The 19,533-nt window shown below is 32.7% G+C and overlaps 2 pseudogenes; both read right to left on the bottom strand.

The window, feature by feature from the left end:
* Positions 1-4,730: 4,730 nt before the first annotated feature.
* LOC126705153 (dirigent protein 23-like) lies at positions 4,731-6,008 on the bottom strand (annotated as a pseudogene).
* Positions 6,009-6,108: 100 nt separating this feature from the next.
* On the bottom strand, positions 6,109-18,677 carry LOC126705152 (probable amidase At4g34880; annotated as a pseudogene).
* Between the last annotated feature and the right edge of the window lie 856 nt (positions 18,678-19,533).

Raw genomic sequence — 19,533 nt, 5'->3', positions numbered from 1 at the left:
AATTAGTTATTTACGTGACACATGGAAATTTAAGATTGCCAAAGAAATCGCATTGCAATTCATGATAACTAGTCGCAAAACCTTGCTATGCATGCACTGGAAGTTATCAAATAATTTTTTTTTTAAAGTAAATATAGAAACATTTAATTGTAGTTGGATGTATGACACGTGGAATTTATTTGATTTTTAAATGCCACATGTGTTACAGCTAAATAATAAGATTTGTATGTTGTAATTCTACATACACTAAGATTTGTAGATAATATGTTTAGCTAAAAATAAAAATAAAAAACACTTTTTGTACTACATTAGTAAATTCAATTGGCCGTTGCAAGTGTTTTTGGAGTGCGTTGACCAATGAAGTACATAGTTAAAATTATTTGTCTTTGAAAAAGATAGCAGCATCTTTACAACATTGGTCAATTAAACCGTGTAATTGAGTTCAATTGAGGAAACCAAGGTAAAATTCCTAAAAATCTATATGTGAGTTTTTCCCACCAAAGTAATGTTATAGGCACAACATTTTTCAGAATTGTTATATTGGCAAGGAACAAGGTTTTCCTCCAACTGGTTGCCATCTCTATATCTAGCTTACTTTTAAGTTTACTAGGTATACCTTACATATAGCTTTTGGGCAACCCTCTCAACAATTAAGAGATCTATTTGAGAAACATGAAGATTAGTTGAAGAAACAAGCCTCCCAATATAATCTCCTTCAACTTATTATGTAACAATTTAATAGACTATCCGTGCATATTATTTAAGTCATATGACTAAAAAATATACATGAATAATTTTTGGGGGTAATTACACTCCCCTCCCTTGAGATTTGAGAGAATGACCCTCAAACCCAAACCTAAACGGAAAATAACACTCTTCTCCCTTGAGGTTTGAAAAAACATTAATACTCCTCTCCTTTTGTTTATATTTGTGCGCACCAAAGATGGGTTTACTGGGCCAAACTGCTACTTGGGTTCACAACTTATTTGTATGGTGGGTCTGGGTATCCTACTTTGGGTTGTTCTAGGTTTAGAGACTTAATGAGATCACTTTTCTCTCTTTTCTTTACATTTCTTCCTCTCAGACCCTCTTTTTCTCTCTCTTTTCTCTCCACAAAATTGCATCCCCCTTCCATTCTTCAATTTCTCCTATTTATAGCTCATTGTTAACGGGGGGATCATCATTATCCTTTTAACTAGTGCAAAGAGAGGTCCAATGTTGATAAATTTAAGTGGATGTTTAGGTATGAGTGGCTTTGGAAATGGTTCCCACTGCAGCAAGTGTGTTCGGCAGTGGAGTTTCCTAGGATTCTGCTGAGCACTTAAATGGCGATATGATTGAGCATGTGTATATCGTCCAGGGATGATTTTCTGAGTAGTATATGAGTGGGGCACCCGCAGTCCGCTTTTCAAGTATTCGGACAACACCCAGCTTAGACTCATAGTTATTGTGGGCTTGGGACGGGATCCTTAGCGGTGCGAAGGTTGGACCCTTGGCCAATATTATTAATCCGTGGCCCAAAGCCTAAATGGACTTGGATGTTAGGTGCCATACAATATTACTAATGAAATATTCTAAATTTCTATAAGAATCTTTTTACAAAATTTAACCATGTTTATTAAAAAAATAACTGATAAATTTAGAATAGAAATGCAAAATTTATCATGTACCAAAACACTTGCAACAGCAAATTTCTCCATAATTTTTTGAGAAAAGAAAAAAATAATGAAAAGAAAAATTCATACTTAATATTTTACTTCAATTAAAAATTTAATACAATGAATTTTAATTTTGAAAGGGAGGATAATTCTTAAAACTTTCCCTTAAACAAAGGATAGGTTAATACATAACATTTTTAATATTAATTTAACAAAGTTTGATCAATTGGATGTCAAGGGAGAAAGTGTTTTTTCCCATTAAGTTTGGGGTAAAGTGTAATTTTCCCAAACTTCAAGGGAAATTATCCCTAATTTCTTTAATAGCTATGTAGTGGGTTAGAGGTAAACTTTTTCCATTAAGTGTTATTAATACTTAATACTCGTGTAGGTCTATCATGGGCAAGACTTAGATACAGTACTTAGGTGTTGTTCCTTAGATTTCCCTTTTAAGTTTCTGTCATATTGATTTTTCTCCATGGGATGGAAGTGTATTTTTTAGTTAAGTAACCACATAACTAAATTTTAAGAGGAGAACCTAAGGAATAGCACCTAACTGACCTAAGATACTGTACTTAAGTTTTGTCTGTTTATCATTGACACCACTAAGTTGTCTATTATTAACAACTAGCTACCTTGGTACAATTGTGAAATACACTTTTACTCTAAACATATTGTATAAATTTATATCATTATACTAACCAAATCTGAGAACCTCTTGCTGAACGCTGTAGCATTAGCCAAGGTACGCTCCAGGGGTGATAAAAAAATCGTTTAAACTAGAATGACAGGTCAGACTGGACCGAGCCGAACTGATTTCGTATGCATATAAATGTTTTATATTTAAGAAAACCTTAAAAAAAATTATATATATATATATATATATTTTGATAATTTAAAAATAAAGCCCAAATTAAATAGGAAAATAGCCCTGCAATTATAATTGGAAGCCCAACAATGTAGGCCCAAGACTAAAAGTTGGACTGGACTGAACAAGATAGATTAAACCTGGACAAATTGAGACTAATGACTTGTCTAGTCAAATTTAATCTAGGGTTTTAACGAAAAGAAATACTACGTGGACTACATTTTCACAATAAACCAAAGTGATAAGTTGTTACCTGTTATAATTTAAACCCACTATTGAAATTACTTTTTTATCTACCAGCTAATAACAACTAGGGACGGACCCACATACGGGACCAGGCTCTCCTGACATTCCATAATCTTTTTCATATATAGTGTCCGTTTGACATGAATAATTTTGTCAACTTATTTTACTATTCAGCTTATTTTCGCTACTATTCATAGGTCCCACTACACTTTTTGATATTATTTATAGGTCCTACTATACTATTTCAACTAACTTTTATTATTATTTATAGCATTTTCAGCAAAAAGTTTTCAGTTTCAACAAAATAAGCGAATCCCAAATAGACCCATAATATAGCTTAAAATTATTTTAGACCCAAGACAAAATAGAGTTGGACCCCTTGCTTCAAATTAGCCTACTTTCATTATCTAAATGCCTATCCAAGCTTTGATCTTACTTGTTCATCTCTCCTTAGATCATCTCCTTATTTTATAAATTAGTTGTGACGATTAGAACCCATTGATCTATATCTTGACTTCGAGTGTTTTTGATTCCCATGATTGGCGATCTTCCAGATTGGAGGGTTTAGATTGATTGGTTTACAACAAAGAAAAAATCTTAAAGGCTTATCAAAAAGAATCTTTAGGCCTAGCCGCCTAGGCGGCAAAACCCCTTTAGTTAAAATCCAATTCTTTGCAAAATCTCTAATGGCTTTAAAAGCATCTCATAATAGCAGTTTTCAAAAATCCAACATATGGGCTAGGAGCATCTCCAACAAGCTCTCTAAACCCAAAATTTGGAAAGTAAAACCACAAATTAAAACTTGCTTCAGCAGTCTCTCTAATCCACTGTTTATTAGCAAAAAATTATTTGCTAATGAACAGTGGCTCTCTTGGTCTGATGACCTACTGTTCATTAGCAAAAGAATTAATGGGAATAAAAATTCAACACACCCATTAAAATATTCAATTTTACTCAACAATCACAACAGCTACAACTCAACCATTCCAGATCTTTTTTCTCTCAAACATCTCTAAACTCAATCACAATCAAAATACAAACTCAAATCACAATCTTAAAACTAATCAAATCATAACAAAAAAATGAAAAAAAAAAAAAAAAAAAAAAGAAGTGCAAATCTGATCCATCTGAGCCGTTGTGGGGAAGAGGACGAGTGGTGGTGAGGAGGATGAGTTATCCACTGACGATCTCTATTTGTGAGAGAGAGAAAGAAAGAAAGAGAGAGATCTATTTTGGATGAAGTGGTAAGAGAGGGAAAAAAAAAAAAAAAAAAAAAAAAAAAGAGATTGAGAGAGAAAGAGAGCTCTAGTATGTCCTGGAGTTTGGAGAAAGTGGTAGGGAAAAAAAGAGGAAAGAAGGACAAAAGAAAAGAGTGAAGGTTGCGTGTGTAGAGGAGAAAAAAGAGGGGGGAAAAAAGAAAGAAAAGAAGAAATTGTATGGATGAAAAATAAAATAAAGAATAAGTAATTAAAATTAAGAAACTCTACCACAATAAATTTTAAGTGGTAGGTTGTTATTGGCTATTATTGGTGAGCAAAAAAATAATTTCAATGGTGACTAGTGAGTTCAAGTAATAAATAGTAACAACTTATCACATATGATTTATTGTGAAAATATTGTGAATATAACATTTTTAATTAATATTTTTAAGAATAATTTATAGTTAAAATTAGATGACATATAACTCACTATATCAATATCGCAAATGCTTTACGAGATTTGTTAAAAAAAACATTGTTAGGAAAATTTTAAAAATATTACCATTAGGAGATTTTAAAAATATGATTATTGGGTATTTGAAAAAATATAGTCATTAGAAATAAATAATGGAAGATTGAAAAAATAAACAAATAAAGATTAAAATAAGTATGAAAAAATAATATTTAAATAGGATAAATAAAAAATAGAGAATCTGTTGGAAAGTGTATTTGAAAAAGTATATAACTAAAAAGTAAAAGAAACTATTTACTTTCCAAATAGTACAATATTTTTAAAAAATATGTCTTTGCTGTCACAAATCCACGAGCCAATCAGAAAGCACCAGTCCCACCAATAATTGGCATCTGATTCTCACGCAGTGGTTGTAAAGCTGCATTCCTGCCCAAAATAGTGAGACTGCTACCATTGAATTTCCCAGTTGTTAAAACAAAGTTCATGGCCACAATTAGGCTTAGTTCTTGTTGCCCAGCAGACCCATATAGACCTTGAGCTCGACCCACAAGCATTGAGGTGGGTTCAGGCCCTTCTGTTAATGGGTCATCAAAGATGTTGAGTAGTCCAAACAAGGAGGGTGATTTCTTAGGCATTGATGCTTCGGCTACTTCCATTGCACTTGGGTTTTTGCCTGATAGTGTGTCGTGAAAGTAAAAATGGAGCCTAGAGACTTTCTCTTTGGCATGATGCAGCTTTTGGATCCATTCATCTACTTCTTTGGTGCTGTACACCAATGGTATGGCAATGCCTATCGAGAAAGGCAATAGAGGGTAGGGAGGCTCTTTATAGTGGAATATATATATATATATATATATATATATATATATAGAGATGGGTTCAACCGTTCAAGTTACATCTGGTGTAACTCGTGTAACTCTTTAGAGTTACACCTTTTTTAAACCATTGGATTTAAGTAGATCCAACGGTAAAAAAAAAAAACCCTCATTAATGTTAATATTCTTACAAATATATATATATATATATATATATATTTTGGAGAAGCAGAAACATTTTCTCCATTTTAACTTTTATGAACACATTGCACAAGAATCTGGACCCAAGAATATTGATTGAAACGTGTCAGATAGCAGAAGCATAATAATTGGTATTAAAAAAAAAATAACATTTAGCACACAATAGTTTTTATATTACATATTGTAATTGGAATGATTTTATTTTTACTTAGTTTGTTACTAATTATCTTCAATATGAATCAAGATGCCAAAAGAGTTGTGCTCCGCTATAATTATTGGTGTCAAAAATCAAATCGGACATGCTGATGATATCAGTTTATTCTTCAGTCTTAGGATCAAATCAAATTACAATATTTCTTTTTGTTTTCCCAAATATTAAACACAATATTTTTTTTTCTTCACATATGCATCATCATGGTTGGACCAAAAAGTCACTATTTTTATTTTCCACCCACCATAGCCGGACAAACTTTTGGCGGGTTTGAAAAATGCAAAAGGGTTAAGAGTTGACCAATGTGCAGAGTCTGGATTCTGCAGACCAAATAGGGACATTAATGCAATAATGCTTCGGTCTACCATCAATAATTTTTTGAAGAATATATATGCGTGGCTAATTGTACTGTCATCAAGAAACAGCTCAAACAAAAAACAACTAGTTTACCAAGTTACCAACCATACCAGGTTCAAATGAAGGAGGCTTCCTAATCTTAGTAGCTTGCTCGAACCATATGCAATTTCAATCAACTTTGGCTCTGAACCTTTTAGTCCCCCAAAGCAAATACCAGTCGGAACCCTTTTACTATCATATCCTGCAGGGACACTAATTCCAGGGATTCTCCCAAATGCACAGGCAAAAGTAACACTACCACAAGGTCCTAAATATGGACTCGCCAATGCATCAAGATCATACTTTATCCAGTGGCAGAGCTAAGAAATTTTTTCAACAAGTCCAAGCTAAATATAACCAAAAGTCTGAATTAAAAAAGTCATGACAAAAAAATAAATACTATATTTCTAAAATGAACCGTATCTCAATAAAGTATTCGCCTATATTCATTATTGTCCTAAAATTATATATATATATATATATATATATTTGATTAAACTAACTATTTTTGTAGTCTCTTTTTCTATGCACATTTAAATTCGAATTTAGTGACCTTCCCAATTTTAAGATAGGCTCAATGGATTTTATTATGATGATTAACAAGATATTTCAATATTATTAGTTGTAATTCATGATTACATTCTAAAAAAAACAATATCTATTTGTTTAGGTTCACATCTATGAGCTATCTAAGAGGTGATTTTTGAGCTATCTATGAGGTTCAATGTCAAAAATTTCAACATTTGAAGAAATAAATGATAACTCAAATATAAATAGATAACTACCTTAAAAAAATGGGAAAAAAACATTTTTCCCTTTTTATGTTTGAGGTAGTTCACAATTCCCTCCCGTTATCTTTGAAATCAACAAATTTCCTCCTCTATGTTTAAGAAATGAGCAAATGGTGATGGGTTGGGTTGGGTTAGATTTTCTTTAACCCACCTTGGTGGGTTAGGTTTAAAAAAACCCCTCAACCTAACCCATACACATCCTTGAAAAATACCCTCAATTTGTTACTTTCTCAATTAAATTTAGGGGTGTGCATGGGCTAGGTTGAGAAGTTTTTTCAACTCAACCCACCATAGTGGATTAAAAAAAATCTAACTCAACCTAACCTATCATAGGGGTTCAACCCAACCCAACCTAATCCACGTGGATTGGGTTGGGTCAGGTTCGACCCATGGGTTGGACAATTTTTTTTAATTACTACTATTATTATTATTAAATTTAGCATTAGAATAACACCACTACAAGTAAGAGCAAATTTATTATTAAACAGAACCTTTGGAGAATTTTGTATTATTAATATAATTTTGTAATACATTAATTTTGTATTATTAATATAATTTTGTATTACATTAATCTCCTCCTCATGTTCTCTTCCACTATGTACTTATCTCCTTACATTTCAAATTTTAAAAATCAAAAGTCTTGGCAATTGGCTCTTTTAACCTTTCGTCAATCATAACTTGATAACCCAAAGCAAAACTCAAAAACCAATAGAGAAGCGGTAACCAACGGAGAAAAGATCTGACAGAAAAAACGAAGAAGACCCAAAGTATAGGAACACTCAGAGACCACGATGAAAAATTTTATTGCAAAGCTCACAAGAAACAAATGAGAAGAAGAGAAGAGACCAAGATACAAAAGAGAAGCATTAGATCAACAAATTTAGGATAATTCTAAGGAAGTATTTGTGGCTTTTGAAGTTTTTGAAGAGTTACAAAGTTATCAATAGCGTTGGATAGAAAATAGTTGGGGTTTCCAAAGCTTTTGCATGGTATTTAATAAATAAATTAAAATGATGTGGAAATTTAAGGAGGCTCCAAAGCTTTCATAGCACAATATAGAGAGGTCAAAAAAAAAAAAAAAAAAATCAAAGGTTTCGATTTTATAGAATGGGTTTGGTTAATGTATGCCCTAAGTGCATACATTAACAATTCATTTTTTAAAAAAAAAAAAAAATTTATCAAAAATTGAAAAAGCTGTCAAAAAGTTTAATAGCCTTTTTAATTCCCGATAAAAATTTTCTTAAGGCATATGTTAGTAAAACCTTTATAGTATATATAGATGTTCAATCTATTAATGTTTCTAATGGTTGGTTGAAATAAGAGATCTGAAGTTCAATTTCTACTTACACAAAAAACCAATTAATATTTTAGTTTGATGATAAAAGACTATTATTGAGAGAGCTGGACGTCATAAGTTGAAATTTTCTAAATAAAATAAAATAAAAGGGGAATTGGGATTATGTTAAGATTTAGAGAGCTTGGGTTGACTAGCTATGCAATGGGCCGAATGAGTCTATTTTTTTACCAAATTTAATTTTTTGGCATGTATTTTTGGTACCCGTTTATTTTATTTTTTTTAGGTTTTTGTTTTACTTGTATTTATTTATTTTTTTTTTGAGAAAATTGTTTTACTTCTACTGCACTGATTCGATAATTTTGAGGGCCAAATTCTAAAGTTTAAGAGTGCAAATTCTAAATTTTTAGGGGGGGGGGGGCGATTAATAAATTTTTGTCTGATTTTTAATTTTATTAACAATTGTAAGGGAAAGTTTCAATAAAATAAAATTAAAAAAAAAAAGGAAAAAAAACTGTAAGGGAAAATTTTTTTTTGGTCAGATAAGGGAAAATTTGTAAAGTTAGGGATTCTATCATCAACTTCACAAAACCAACTCTCTTCAGGCTTGCCACATCTTGTAATGCTGCTTTCTCTTTGTTACCAGAGTACCAGACCCTTGATCAAATTCAAGAAGGAGGTTTTTTGCAATATTCCTGCATGGCCATGCTAATAAATCTTCATCACTTGATGACAGGGACGGAGCTGTGGTTAGATGTAAGGCCGGGCAGTGGCCCCCCAATTTTTTTGTTTTTGTTTTTTTTTTTTTTTTTTAATATATACTAATTTTAGTAATTTAGTTCAATAAATTATATTTTTATAAAAAATAATTGATTTAAAAATTAAAAAAATTAACAAGCCCCACAAAATTAGAAATTTATCGGCACAAAAAACATTCAAAAACAAAACCATGCAAAAAAAAAAAAAAAAAAAATTAAAAAAAGAAAGAAAGAAAAGAAAACTAAAGGGCTAAAGCCAAAAAGAGAGAGAGAGAGAGAGAGAGTGACGACAGATTTGGTATTATATCTGATCTCTTTCTTCTTCTTTTTGTTTTTTATTTTTTTATTTTTATAACGGGAATATCTGATCTCTGTCTCATTTGAATCTCTAGAGGAAAAAATTGCTAAACTTTTGTTAGTTGATTTGATAGTCTGAGTTGTGATTTATAATATTAACTAATATCAAAGATCAAAGAAAAAGAGAGAGAGGCAGAGAACTCTGTAGTCTCTAAACTCACCGAAAGTAGAAGTGAGAGAGAGACAGTGAAAAATAAAGCCCGCCTAAAATGGCCCAAGAATTATAATTTGGAAGCCCAACATGTGAAGAAAGAAAAATGATTAAAAAATAAAAATAAAATTAATTTTTTAATAAAATATAGAGTAAGATAAGATTCTTTGAAATTACCCACAAATATGTGTCTCGTCAGCCCCTCTAAGGGATACTTTCTCATAGATGTGTACCTACTTTTACGGAACCGAGATAATGACGTGGTTTTAATTATTTGGGTGGGGAAGTGACATGGCTGTAAGTAAATTATGTGGCGTTGCCACATAAGTGACGTGTACCGTTGTGTGCACTTTTTTGTGCACAAAGTCACACTATGTGCATTATATGTGCACTAACGTCTTCTTCAAAAATGTGTGTGTGTGTATATATATATATATATAAAAACTGAAGAGTGAAGAAGATAGAAGAAAGAAAGAAATTGACACAGGCGGCGGGGCGAGTTTGTGAAAGGCTGTTAGCAAGGCGTACACAATGGCATGTCCAATATTTGTCAAATATACATCACAAAATGGTAATTTTTCAATTTACAAATTCGGAGTTGCTGATTGTTTGTGTTTGATGATCCTGAATTCTTTGTTTGCAAAAACGCAACCTCACCTTTCCGTTTCTATCATTCTCAGGTGCTTTCGGAGAAGAATCAGGAAATTGAAGATGAGAAGAAGAAGAAAAAAATAGAGAAGGTTTTTATCTTATTTTTATTTTTATTTAATTGTGGTTTTTATTCGCAGTATTACCATGCATTTATATATGTATAGTTTGCTGATAGTGATTGTATTGTGTGTGACAAATTGCTAATTTATATGTGTAGTTTGTTTTCTCTTAGTGTGAGTTGCTGATTGTGATGTATTTGACTAATTGTTAATATATATATATATATATATATATGGGGTTGAGTTCAAGTTATAACTAAAATACTCAATATTTTTTTTTATTAGATACGAATTTTAAAAAATCCACAGTTGAATTAGATTTTCTTCTCATAGTTTAAATACCTGCAAAATTTAAATATGATATGAGATTATTAGCTATATCATTGTTTAAATTAAAAAAAAAATTTATTTAAAACTGTAGATGGAATGGTAAAAATAGCATCCGATTCACATGAAATGTCTTAAAATAAAGAGAATATGTAATTCAATTGTGAGATTTTTGAAATATTGATTACTTAAAAAGTTATTATGTGGTGTATAAGAATAACAAGGGTAACTTGAACACAATCCACATACATGTGTAGTTTGTTTTCTACTAGAGTGAGTTGCTAGGAAGCACGGGTACAGGTAGGACACATGTATAGCACCTCAAATAAAATATCTGTGCTTCCTAGGTGAGTTGCTAATTGTAGGACACATGTTTACTTGCCTTGTAATTTTGGTACCATTTATTTGAATTGAAAACTTTGGATGTGTGTTAATATATATATATATATATATATATATATATTCAAATGTTTGGAGACAAGACAAGTAAACAATGTTTGGAGTGTTCGGAATTTCACCCCCTCATGCTTAGTGTGAACAATGTGGAGAGAGAGAGAGAGAGAGAGAAACCAATTTACCTTTGAAGATATGGGACTTTAAATTGTTCATTTGAAATCATCTATTGGGTCATAGTGAGCTCAAATATGTGGGTTAGTCTTATGGCCTACGTTCACAATATAAAGTCCTAGTAGATATATCTTTATTGTATTCTCAATTGTGCATTACAATTTAGAAAGCACAGACACGAAAATAGGTATAGGTGTGACACAAACTTCTTTTGAAAAATTATAATATGACAAGGCGGGTAGGACACAGATTTGACAAGGGTACGGTACCCCAAATGAATTGTCTGTACTTCCTAGATTACAGTGAACCCAAGTAGGAAAAATCAAGATTAAAAGAGAAAATATGAGGTGAATCTTCTTCAGAATGAGACTAAGATGATTCTGAAGCAAAATTCTAGAAAATCCCAGAAGAAAAGCTTGTGATAAAATTCAAGCGTGAAAGAAAATTTGGAATGAGACTAAGAAGAATTTAGAAAAGCTCAGAGTGCTCTGATACCATGTGAATTTTGATGAAGATTGTATTGTATTAACCAAAATGAAAACTGTACAAGCAAAGGTATTTATACCAGATTGAAGTACCTAACTAATCCCAAATTATTTGGAGCTATTCCCTCCAAAGCTAACAATATGAAAACACACCTATCAGCTACCTACACGTGTCAATAAAAATCACTATTATTACCAACACTAAACTACCAATAGCATAAAGAACTAAAAACAGAACTACTACAAGTCGTTTATACAGAAACAACAATTGAGTCTTTATGCTTGTCCTGCTCTAGTTGTAGCTTGGAGCTTGAAGCTTGAAGCTGATCCTTCTGATAGTAACCATCATATCTCAAGGGAAATTAATGATGAAAGTTAACACAATAATAAAATTATTATACATGAAAATCAAGTTTAAAAAAAATCAAGATAGAGTATATTTTCTTTCAAAATTACACGTAATATTACTCGTTAGGTTTTAGATGTTACATGTGAAAAGCATAATGTAATTATGAGATTAAAGTTTGGCCAAAAGCTTGTCAAGAGCTACAAGTGAACTCAAACACACTTGAGTGAAAGCAAGACTTACTGGAGTGGAACATTAAAAGTAGACAAAAAGTTTGTTGAGTCCTTCACTCAAAACTCACTCAAGCAAAATTGTTAAATTTGCATTAGCTATTATGAAGCACGGGTGTGTTTCCAGATTCTGGTACGGGTGCAAGTGTGGGACTCGGTAATTTTTGAAAAAGTTGGTGTGGGTGTGCGGGGTGCGGCGATTAAAAAATTATTAAAAATATTTTTATTTATATTTTCTATATATTTTTACTATTAAAATATTCTTAAAAAACACATTACTATGCCTTGATTCACAAAACAAAGAAAGAAGAAGGCAAGAAAAAAAAAAAAAAAAAAAAAACACACACACACACACACACACAAAAGAAGCAACAAATAATCAAAATAAAATTAAGTAATGACAGATTTAGGATGTTTGGGCCTCATTCAAAGCCGATTTCGGCTGTTCCAGCATGATTCAAGGCTAATTTCGGTCCATTTTGGCCATTTCGATTGCCGGCCAATACGACTCGATTCGGCCAATACTGCTTGATTTTGGCTTGAATCTGCTCGGTTCAGCATGAATCGAGTTGAGTTGGTGTGAATCCATGAAAAAAAAAGAAAAAGAAAAAAAAGCTTAGACGAGGCACTGACGCGTGGGCAACTGCGTTGGACACTGCACCCCTCATCAGACTCCGATGCGGCACCCTCCCAGCCGCGTCCATGCTTCATAGGCTATTAACCTAGCTTTGTTAGGATAATTAATCATTGTTGTAGTTGTAGCTCATCATATGTATTCAATGCCCCCTTGTCAATATCTAGCAATTGACTATGGTATCTAGCTTTTATTGTTCACACATGACTTGTGAACATGTGGATTTCTCATATAGTTGGTGCTGCTGACTATTTGATACGACCTATTAGATTATGCACTATTTGATATTCCTTATACAACTAATAGATACCCAGTTTTCTTCTTTATTAGCAGGGTAAAGGATTCTGTTTGTTGGATGGTTAGGGATCCATCTATTCGAATGAGCTCAGATGGAAAGCCATTTCCTACTCTCCAACAACATCCAGATTTCAGAATGGGTAACGCTACCATGATGCTTCTCCAAACATAGGAACAATTTGGTGACTCAATAGCATCAAGAAAGTGGGACCATGGGAAATATCTAGCTTTAAAGCACTAGTAGAGAAATGAGTCTTTTTCTTGTAACATTCTCCACCCTTGCTTGGCTAGCATAGCTAGTTTGAAGTATCTCAGGTCTCAAAATCTCATTTCATTATTATATAAGGTGAGATATTTTGTATATCATGTAATGTGTGGTTGTAATTTGTTTCTAACATCCTTACAAACGGTTCATTATCTATACATTTTGAATGGCTTAAAGAGAAGATATAAGTAAATTTATCATTTATATTAGAAAAAAAAGACTTTAATAACATAAGAAAATGTAATTTTCTCAAGAATCTACCAACATTATGCTAAGAACGTGGCATAATTTTCAATAAAGCAGCTTATCTTTCTACATAAACCTCTCCTCCAATGCATTATCAAAGTGGACTGAATGGACCAAAGTAGATAAAATGGACCTAAGTAGATTGACTGGATTGAAGTGGATTGAATTGGACTAAATTAGACCGAGTGGACCGAATTGGACTAAATGAACCAAAATGGACTAAAGTGGATCTAATTGGACCAAAGTGATTTGAAGTGAACCGAATGGACTGAGGTGGACTGAATAGACTGAAATGGACTAAACTAGACCAAAATGGACCAAATGGATCGAAATGTTATGATGATGTGGTTTAACATGAGTGTAGTAATAATAAATATTACATTTTGGCTTTCACCTTTTAAATATTATATAGATTGGAATTATACAACCAATTGGAATTGAGCGGGTGAAAATTTTTAAAATTTTAGTTTCTCTTTTACTAACAAACTTATTTTTACAGCAACCACCAATTCCTTATTTATTTAAGTGACTATTAGTGCAATGACCCCAATAAGCAAAGAAAAAATCTATTTTGATATAGAAGATTGTAAAAAAGTTACCCAATAGTGTCCTGCCTAGGAGAGATTGGGACGACCTCAGCGCGGCTTGCGAGACCAATTGTTGGTTTAATGCCCACAACTGAGTTAGAACTGGATGGGCAAATAATAGAGCCATCTGTCTCAGATCCCAATGACACTGCCACCAAATTTGCAGCCACTGATATAGCCGATCCACTACTTGACCCACATGGATTTGCCGATAGAACATAGGTATTCTGCACATCATCACAAAACATTGATGTTGACACCTTGTTCATGTCTTTCTTTTTAGAACATACTATCGTGCACATCCAACGGTTAATTATTTCATCCAATTCTGATTACATACCAAGAAAAATTGGCCAAATCCAGATTATATGATATATGTGGATGAATATTTAAGTGCTAAATGTGTTTCAACATTCTTATTCGTACATTCTTCTCCTATAACAATTGCAAACGTTTTTAACTCTCTCAACATACATTTATATATATAACCCCTAAAACTATAACAAACAAGAGGGGAAAAAAAAAGGGGGCTGCAATTGAAACTCGACATGCTACTGTCTACATGTATTGACTTAGACAAGAATTTTACCAGTTATTTCAATTAAAAAAAGAACGTCAAAACTGCACCATTTGCTAATATTGGACTAAATTGACAAAAAATAAACCTTAGAAAATAATTTATTAATTGAAGTAATAGTCAATAGACTGAATGAACAAGGAGCACTCTATGGAGACACCTAAATTGACGCCTAATTTCACGGCATTTTTAAGTGTCAATTGTAGATTGGAACACAATAATTTTACTTTTCTTCAAGTACCAGTAGTGATTTCATATATAATTGATGTAATCCATCACAAGTTGACACACTATTATGGTGTGAAATTAGGTGTGGGCACAGGGACTAAACAATCCATACAATCTGACTATTACACATTGAATCAATGCAAATCACGTACCTTATTCCTTGGCCACCTCTGCCGCTCCAGCCATTGGTTACAGATTCCGACCTGAATTGAGACCACTCGCTTAAGCTAGCCTTTCCTATGATGATAGCCCCAGCTTTCCTCAGTTTGGTCACCACTTCAGCATCCTTAGGCACCACTGAGCCTAGCAGTGCATAAGAGCCAGCCGTAGTGTTCAACTTATCCTTGGTTGCAATATTATCCTCGCGCAGAATGGGAATACCATGTAACCCAGAGAGTGACCCAGATGCTTCTGATTTGCGCTCCGAGTCAGCCTTATCAGCTAGGTGTAGTGCTTCTGGGTTCACCTCCATGACCCCCTTAACGATTGGGTTGAGTCTGCGTATTTGTTTTAGGTAGAACTCAACGAGTTGCCTTGAGGTGAGTTGATTTGCTTGAAAGCGAGTTGGATATCATGTACAGTTGCTTCTTCGATTGAGAACCCATGGCCTGTGACAGTACAGTGCGACCCAGATGGTAATATAGGTAGAAGAATAAGAAGCAGCGATGAGAAGAGACAAAATTGTGGCTTTGAATTGGCAGCCATTGAAATAGTTAACTGATCTGCAGGTGAATGCTTTGGAGCTCAAAATTCTTATGTAGCTTTTTTCATAATGACTGAAATAACTTGTTATGATTGAAGTAACAGCATATTCATCTTATTTCACTCTAATGTGACAAGATGTTTTATGAGATCATCATATGAAACATTTCTTTCACAACATACAAGACCCACACATGTTAGAGATTATCTCATAAGATTGACTTATAAGATAATTTTTTCACTAATACTACCTTTATCATACAGTAATTACAACATATTGTGTTAGCAATTGTAAATGAAATTGCAAAAAGTGTTTTTTCCCTAAACTTATTGCTATAATATACCATGTTTTCTCGCTTGAAACATCTTACTTTCAGTTTAATTAATTAATTTAGTATATGTCCAACTTTTTAAACTTTAATTACTATTTTACGGTATAATTGTACATTTGCATAAGTTATTTTTTAAACCTAATAATAAGCTGATAAAAATAAACTTTTCAAATGAGCATGCGTGTGGTACGTATGTGATTAAATGGGTGCTATAGTAAGCAAGTGACAAATATATATGTGTGGAATGACCCATGGATAACTTTGATTTGGGTTTTAAACCAAGGCCTAATAAGGTAGCTTAGCAACCAGTGATGGTAGCAAATTTAATTGATCTAGCTAGAGGGTTCTGGGATGTGTCCAAATTATATGGTTTGATAATGACTATTGATCTTGTATTGCAGTGGCTGCAGAAGAATTGTCATTGCTAGATGAAAAGACAATGTTTGACGCGGTTGAAATTCAGGGCATGCAAGTAAATTGGGAAATTATGCAACTTAGCGAAGAGATCCATTATTTAATTCAAGTACAGTATTTATGAGAATTATTGATCAATAAGTTTAGGATCATAACTTCTTTCACAATATAGTTGACATGATTTGTTGTAATTTTTGTATTACAAAGGAAGTGTCAAAGGTGAATTAGTACAAGATAAAAGTAATGTTTCTCCAATCATAAAAACAACATCAACAGTTGTAAAAACTAAAAATAAAAACGTTAAAAAAAAAATTGTGCCTCTAATACTACTCTTACGGATATGTTGGATATTGACAACTGAGGCATCTGACTTGCGGGACTTGAGAAGTTATATAATTAGACAAAAAAAATGCTTCATAGATAAAACTTTCCAACTTTTTACAACATAATTTTCATAAGAATGGTTTTAGTATATTACATTGCATGGATCCCCACTCCTGGGATTCTGTTTGGTAGGAGATGGTATCTCAAGCTTCATAAAATAGGAGTCATAGGTTAGCTCCATCGAGTCGGTGTGTCTTCAAGATGTGCAAACTGCAATAAAATCAGGAGGAACCTTAGTGTGCATATAATATGCCACCTAGAACATCAGTAGAGCCAAGAACACCATGTTCAAATATTACACCAAGTGATTTAGATGCAAGTTGGATGTGATTTTGAAGCCGATGATCAATCTATCAGTGTAAACGACTCAATTTGGTACCAGAGCTAGGTTGTTCTCTGTCACTATGACAAGGCATGATAACATAACATAAGAAAAAATCAAGAAAACCAATGAAAAGACTAAAGGGAATCTTTATAGATAAAAAATCCTCTCAAACCTAACTATAAATTTAGAAATTATTAAGAAAATGTAAAAACGACAACAAAATATATGGTTGTAACATGTTGAAATATCTCACCCAGGTTTTCCACATTGCAACCTGCCTTAACGCTAGTCCAATCAATCAACTCTCATAACTTTAGCAATATAAAAATCCTACAGAATGACTCCAAACCACTAAGAGCATCCACATCCAGATCTCATATCTCATCTTATTTTACCATCCAAAAAAATACTTTATCAATTATACCATATCATCTTACAATATACCCAACATCCCAAAACTCTATTATTTTACCATTTTATTAAAATATTATTTTTTTAATCTTTCTTTATTATTACTTTTCCAACCGTCATTTTTTTTTTTCAAATTCAACTATTCCCAGCTTTTTCAAATGCAACCATTCCAACGGTCATCCTCAACAACCTGCCAGTTTTTTTTTTCTTTTCAATTTCTTTCCAACTATTTAAACAACTTGCCAATTTTTTTTTTCAATTTATTTCCAACTATTTCAACAACTGCCATTTTTTTTTTTTTTTTTTGAGAAAGAACCTGCCAAATATCAATGTACTCAAATTTGCCAACTTTAAAAATCCACATACATATATATTCCATCAAACCTGTCAAATATTGATGTAAAATCCACATACATATTTATAGATGCATCCTGTCAAATATTAATGTATTCAACCTGCCAATTTTAATGATCCACATACACACACACACATATATATATATAGAACCTGCCAATTCTTCATTTTTTTTGAGAAAGAACTTGCCAAATATCAATTTACTCAAACTTGCTAACTTTAAAAATCCACATACATACATATAAATGCAACCTGCCAAATATCAATGTACTCAGCCTGCCAACTTAAAAAATCGACATACATATATGTATACATTCAATCTGCCAAATATCAATGTATTCAACCTGCCAATTTTCAAATTCCACATACATATATATACATGCAACCTGCCAAATAACAATGTACTCAATCTACCAACTTTTATAATCCACATATATATATATATATATATATATATACATATACAATCCACATAGTTTCTCAAAAAAAAAAAAAAAAAAATTCCAATCCACATACATAACTATCAATGTTGTCTTTAGAAGACTCATACATATATCAAATTACAATAAAACCCCACATGCATAACTCACACACTTAAGTTCCTACAACTCCCCTTGTAATTGCCATAAATGTTCAATGAGGTCTAATTGGAGTTGAGAATGAATTTTATGGTCTCGAATACATTGATGGGTTTCAATGAACTCCGTAAATTCATTTGTGTTCTCCCGTGACAGTTGTATAGTAGGATTGTCATCAATTTGCTCATAATCTACTTCCACCACTTCATTTACATCTCGCTCATCCTCAGTGATCATGTTATGAAGAATTACGCAAGCTTTCATGATGTCTTGGAGCGTTTCACTATAGAAAAATCTTGCAGGCCCACGCACAATTGCGAATCTTGCTTGAAGCACTCCAAATGCACGCTCTACATCCTTTCTATTCGCCTCTTGAGCTTTTGCAAATAATTTTTTCTTATGTCCTCGTGGAGATGGAATTATTTTAACAAATATTGACTACTTCGGATATATGCCATCAGCAAGGTAGTATCCCATTGTATACTTATGGCCATTGATTGAGTAATTAACTGCAGAAACACGTCCTTGTTCGAGCTCAGAAAATATAGGAGACCGTTCTAATACATTAATGTCATTATTTGACCCAGGTAACCCAAAAAATGCATGCCATATCCAAAGATCAAATGATGCCACTGCTTCCAAAACAACGGTTGGCTCACGAATGTGACCAAAGTACTGACCTTTCCATGCAATCAGACAATTTTTTCATTTCCAATGCATGCAATCAATGCTTCCTAGCATCCCTAGAAATCCACGCCTTTCCCCATTGACTAAAAGTCTAGCAATGTCTTCATTGTTTGGGGACCTCAAGTATTCTTTAAAGAAAATATCAACCACTGCTTTAACAAATTTTTTCATACTTTCTATTGTAGTGGATTCTCCAGTCCGCACATACTCATCCATAAAATCAGCTCCCACTCCATACACAAGCATCCTAAGTGTAGTTGTTATCTTTTGAAGAGAAGATAAACCGAGCCTTTGGGCATTATCTCTTTTTTGGATAAAGTAAGGTTCATAAGTTTCCACTGCGGATTGAATACCGAGAAAAAGAGACCAACTCATCCGAAATCTCCTCCGAAATAAATTAGGAGGATATACTGATGTGTCGACAAAGTAGTCG

Source organism: Quercus robur, chromosome 11, assembly GCF_932294415.1.
Source record: "Quercus robur chromosome 11, dhQueRobu3.1, whole genome shotgun sequence".
NCBI lineage: Eukaryota > Viridiplantae > Streptophyta > Magnoliopsida > Fagales > Fagaceae > Quercus > Quercus robur.
Note: the sequence above shows the minus strand (reverse complement) of the source record. Positions and strands in the feature narration are given on the sequence as shown.